General features: G+C 38.6%; 1 protein-coding gene across 4 annotated transcripts in view; it reads right to left on the reverse strand.

Moving 5' to 3' along the window:
- CSGALNACT2 (chondroitin sulfate N-acetylgalactosaminyltransferase 2) overlaps positions 1-5714 on the reverse strand; it is a 48916-nt gene extending 43202 nt beyond the window's left edge. For 3 of the 4 annotated variants that reach the window (XM_074374431.1, XM_074374429.1, XM_074374432.1), the window contains exon 1: positions 5559-5714. The gene's annotated coding sequence lies outside the window, so the exon portion shown is untranslated. Of the gene's footprint in view, positions 1-5537 lie in introns of all 4 variants that reach the window. The other variant, XM_074374430.1, reaches the window with a different exon arrangement.
- Between the last annotated feature and the right edge of the window lie 286 nt (positions 5715-6000).

Genomic DNA, 6000 nt, shown 5'->3' on the forward strand with positions numbered 1-6000 from the left:
TTATCAAATTGTGTACTTTAAATATGTGTAGTTTATTACATGTCAATTATACCTCAATGAAGCTGTTTAAAAAACAAAACCAAATCAGATTTAGTTCTAGTAGTAGTGCCAAAGAGGCATTTGTAAGTAACCTCCATTTTGTTCATTAAGACAAGCACGAAGATTTGTTGACTACAAGTTTGGATTTAAAAAACTAAGCACATCCCCTGCCCTCCCCACCCCTCAAAAATGTAGAACACAGATTACTCTGAAGGTCTTGTTACATCTTCTCTATTTGGCTTGTGATTTTGAGACAACAAAAGAGTGTTAACATAGTTCATTCTACAGCACTGATTCCTACATAATACAACCTTAAAGCAGTTTCTACTCAATCTTTTGATTCTATAATTTTACGGAACTAATACACATTTCATACATCATTTCCAGGATGCTTACCCTGCAGTGTACCAAACTAACTTCTGCAATAAGAGTAGCCTACTGCTTCCTGCAAAATACAAACAATCCATTTGAATCTGTATCTATTTATTTTCAAAGTTCTAGTCTGTATAATCTTCCTACATTTTCTGTACAGAATAATTTCTTATTAAAGTTTTAAAAAACTAAACATATAATTTTGAATTCTTTTTTTTAAACAAAAACAAAGTCACAAAAATTATTTGGAAAACAAAAGCTCTGCTAGTAAATCAAAACATTATGAAGTACAAACATATGTGAGGGAGGGAATTAAAACTTTTTATTTCTTGAGCAATTAATGAGTATTATAATGATATATGTATTCCATAACACATCATTGAATAAATGCTTTGTAAATATTCAGAAATACTGATCACCAAAAGGCAGCATGATTCAACAAATATTTGAGTACCTACTGTGTGTCAGTCATTGCAATGAATGGAATGTTTCTCCCCTCCCCCTGCCAAATTCATATGCTGAAATTCTATCCCCCAAAATGACAGAGATAGGGCCCTTGGAAGGTAATCAGTGCATAAGTGTGGAGCCCTCATGAATGGGATTAGTGCCCTTATGAAAGAGACCCCAGAGAACTAAGTAGCCCTCTTTCTGCCATGTGAAGATATAATGAGAAGTTGGCAGCCTACAAGCCGGAAAAGGGTCCTCACAGAACCCAACCATGCATGCTGGCACCCTGATCTCAGACTTAAGAAATATATTTGTTGTCTGTAAGCCACTCAGTCTATGGCACTTTGTTATAATTATCCAAACTGACTAAGATAGGCACTGTGTTGGGTGCCAAGGACAAGTAACATCAGATGGATCATTCTGACAAGTGTTTCTGGGGAAAACTAAACTTACAGATTTCAGCCAGATAGATGGCACTAATACTCATATTATTATAGGTAAAACAGAAAAATGTGCCAAAGGCAGCCAGTCATACAGTGAAAATAATTCAAAGAGTCAAGTATAATAGCTACTTGATAGCTATGTAATCTTGGGCATAATATTTAACCTTTCTGGCCTTCATCCATAAAAAGCTATGTAATCTTGGGCATAATATTTAACCTTTCTGGCCTTCATCCATAGTTTGTCTGGATGGCCAAGGTTCTTTCCAAGATGTTACAACACCTTTGATTAAAGACAAACTAAAAATACACATATACATACACACACATTCTTATTTTTTGGAGGATAAAACTGATTTAAATGCACATGCCGTTTAACCCAACAATTTGCAATTCCACTTTTAAGATTCTATACTACAGAAATATTCATACTAGTTTATAAAGTCACATGCATAAGATGTTTACTAGTGTTATATATAACAGCAAAATAAAAATAAAAACAACTTAAAGTCCATCAATAGGAGAAAGGTTAAGTAAACTGCAAACATTCACGCAACAAAATATCTAAAAGGAATGAGGTAGATCTAGATGTGCTGACAGAGATAATGCCTATACAATGTTAACAAATTACAAATATCTCAGTTTTCGTCTGTACAACAGGCTTGGGAGCCAGATGGCCTAAATTCATGTATCTGCTCTACTACTTTTTAACTCAATACAGACAAGGTTTCTTAATCTCTCCATAAACTTCAGTTTTCTCACCTGTTAAGTGGGGATAATTACAGATCCTACCTTGCAGTGTTATTGTAACAATTAACCAAGTAAAACATGACAAGCATTAAGTGTACAATAAGTTTTAGGTATTATTCCCCATTATCCAAAGTTTTGTTTCATTGTTGTTGTTACTGGTTAAACCTATCAGTCTTTTCCTGCATGACATCTTGATTTTGGTATCCCCACCTGAAAAAATCCTAATATAAAATTTATCTTCTCAAATAGATAGTCAATTCTTACCACTTTTTAAGCAATCCATGGGCCAGTCACTAATTTGAAATGCTACCTTTATTATTAGCAAAATTCTTATATATATGGAAGTCTATATCTGACCTCTAAATCAGAGGTTAGCAAACATTTTTGGTAAAGAGTCAAATAATAAATATCACAACCAGTCAACTCTGTCTTGTAGCAAAAAAGTAGCCTAGAAAATGCATAAATGAATGGCATAGATGTGTTCCAATGGATGCTGAAATTTGAACTTCATATAATTTTCATGTCACAAAGAATTATTCTTTTGTTTTTTTTCCCAAGCACTTAAAAATATAAAAGCCACTCTTAGGTCACAGATCATACTAAAATATGTGGTCAGCCAGACTTGGCAACCCATGCTCTAAACCCTTACAGTTTTTACACTCCTAAAATTTTTTTATATTTATAAAATTCCACAAAATAAATACATGTGATCAAAAGGCTAAACATGCTATAAGGGCATACAGTGAAACCTCCTTCTTCTATCCCAGAGGCCCAGTTCACCTCTCCAGTTTTTGTGTATCCTTCCAAATGTATTGCCACTATTAAACATCTCAGCATAAAAGCCTTATATGTGCAAGTAAAGAAATAAGTTTTACTGTTTTTTAAAATCACTATTTCTTGAATTCCACATCTATTTTCTTGGATTAATTTTTCATTTGATATAGTACATCCTGCGGTATTCCGAGTGAGTCTGGGTAAAAATGATTTTATTTTGCTCCCACTTTGAATAACAGTTCGCTTAGGGATAAGATTCTGAGTTCAAAGTATGTCCAATGAGTACTTTTAAAACACTGCTTCACTGTCATCTAACATTCCATGTCCCAGATGAGAAGTCTAATCTGGCTGCCCAAGACTCTGCCTGGATATTCCAATCCTCTCGATCTGTTATCTCGGCGGTTATTTCTCCTCTTCTAATTTCTCTTCCCTCCTGGAACTCCTATTAGATGTACATTGGCTCCCCTGGATCTATTTTCCATGGCATAGCTATCCTGTCCTTCTTTCTATATTTTAATATTGAAGCTTATTTGCAGAGCAGCCTGTGTATGTTCAGTAAGCATGATAACCTCCCAAATCTGAGCATACTAGTATTTACCTCAGAGTTCTCTTCTCTTACATGAACTCCATTCTTCAGGTCTAGTCGTTGTATTTGTTCAGTCTAGGGCATCTCTTATATGCTACTGATTTCACACAAATGTTTAGTGACTTTTGTTGTCTGTTCCCATTACAAACATATCAGTATCTCAGCACAGGTGGAAATCACTGCACACCTCTAGCAAATTTACATTTATAACTAACTTTATAATTCAGTTTTACATTTATATCTAGGACTTGTGCAGTACAATAACAATGTTAAGTTCTTTGACTTGCAATCCCATGATTCTTCTATCCATTTTTAGTCACATCCTTCCAGTGTTTCATTTCCCCTAACAACCACTAACTTGAGTAACACAGTTCTTACCAAAGTGTTATACAACCAGCTGTATCTAACAGACTTGTCTAACAGTTAAACAAATAATGACAGTTTGGTAGAAGACTGTCACAGATCACAATCCAAGGTGTAAAAATAATAATATGGTAATGAATCACTTAAATCTTGAAATCATAATAGTTATGCTTTTTACCAGTCTTTAATACTATAGAATTTAAATAACAAACTGTATTAAAAAAAAAAAAAAACTCCATGCTGGTTAAAACGTAATTTTCCACCTGCCTTATGATTTAGCCATTTCACAGCTGACAGAAATGCACAGATGCTTACCAAGAAATTTATAAGACTGTTCACAGCATTCTTCAAAATACATAAAACTGAAAACATAAATACCCACCAACAGGAGAGTAGTCATATAATCATGCAATGGATTACTACCCAGCAATAAAAAAGAATGAACTACTAATACATGAAACATTATGGGTGAATCCCATAAGTAATATGCTGAATATATTGTATGATCAAGCCCCAAACTGACAAAACTAACAGATGATGACAGAAATCAGAATACTGATGGGGGGAGGGCGGGGGGGGGGCAGGCATACAACTGACTTGAAAGAGGCAGGCAGAAACTCCTGGGTTGGTGGAAATGTTGTATAGGTATAATTTGATCTAGCTGGTGGACGCACAAGTTTTAGTATATGTGCTGCCGAAGTGAGCACAATGCACAAGTTAATAAACATAAAAATTCACTGAGCTGTACAATTAAGATTGACGCACTTAAGGACTTCATATATATTTTATACCTCAATCAAAGAGTTAAAGAAAAAAACCCCATAATTTCCGGACCGATGGAACTAAAACTGTATGTCAAAATTGCCTGAGCCATAAATATTGGAAATCCAACATCCTTTTTACATTCTTTAAGTCATAATGACAATTTTAAAATACGGTATCAGAAGAACAATACAAAACGAACGTTAACATTCTCAGTCATAAAATACTTAGCTTCCTACTTCCACGTTCGAAAGTACTATTTTAATACAACATTAATTCCACCAGAAATGAAGGCCCAGCTCCTGAGAACCTCCAATGACAGTTAAATGTCCAGACATCGCATATAAATCTCAGGAGTAGGCTGAAGGATAAAAGCTTAAGATTTATAATCAAATTTTCATTCTGCCAATAACATCATCATAAATAAAAGCTTCACCATTGCGTTTACTATTATGCCTCAGCAAGTTGCTCAGAAAGAGCGTAATTTTCAAGATGAAGTCTGAAAATGCAAAAGATTTCCCGTCCTGTAGTCTCTTCGGGCCCCACTAATTCCTACACAAATGTGCATCTTTTAAAGGCGCCTAGCGTCTGGCAGAAATAGAGAGGCTGCCGTCGGAGACTATTTTAATGCAATAAAGAGGAAACAGCTGACTACAAAGTTTATCCACTGAGCGGAGCATAGATGGTGCTGAGTTAGTTAAAAAAAAAAAGTGATTAAAAATAAAACACTAGCAAACCAACGGCTTCTGCCAGCACTGTTCTTAAAAGCCAACTAACTCAAACCACTCCGAAAAACCACGGCTTTTCCTGACACCCGAGCAGACTCTGGAGGGTTTGCCCGTGAGGCGACCCCACAGGGACAGGACCCCCGGAGAGCCCGTCCGTGAGGTGACCCGACCCGGACAGGGACCCATAGTCCGGGGCCCGCGTCCCAGCGCCCTCACGGGCCGGGCCCAAGCCGTGGGAGCCGCGGGAGGGCGAGGCCAAGTGGGCCGAGTACTCACAGCGTTCACCCGTCCACTCACCGCGGCTGCCGCCCCGCCGCCAGCTCCCCAGCCGCGGGCACACCTGGGCGGCGCCCGGCACACTGGGGCCGCCACCCCTTCACCGCCCACTCTCCGGGCGCGCCGCCGCGCCGACAACCTCCACTTCCGGCGCGCGTGAGGAAATGAGGCGGCCTTCACGGCGCGCGCCCGCCAAGCCCCGCCCACGCTCGCCCCGGCCTCGACAGCCCCGCCCACGCCCCCAGCCCCGCCCACTCCCTTTCCACGCCTGGTGTTTGGCATAGAAGCTCAATAATTGGCGTCCAGTACTGATTAATCCATTATCTGTAACAAGTATGTCTGTGTGTGTGCGCGCGCGCGCGCGCGCGTGTAGCTCAAAAAACCATTTGTGGAGGCTAAGAGAGAGCTGGAAGCGGGAAAGCACTCTTGCCGGAGCAAGCGTTTGCAAGGACGGGAGTACTAA

The sequence above is a fragment of the Camelus bactrianus genome, chromosome 11 (assembly GCF_048773025.1).
Source record: "Camelus bactrianus isolate YW-2024 breed Bactrian camel chromosome 11, ASM4877302v1, whole genome shotgun sequence".
In the NCBI taxonomy this organism is placed as follows: Eukaryota; Metazoa; Chordata; class Mammalia; order Artiodactyla; family Camelidae; genus Camelus; species Camelus bactrianus.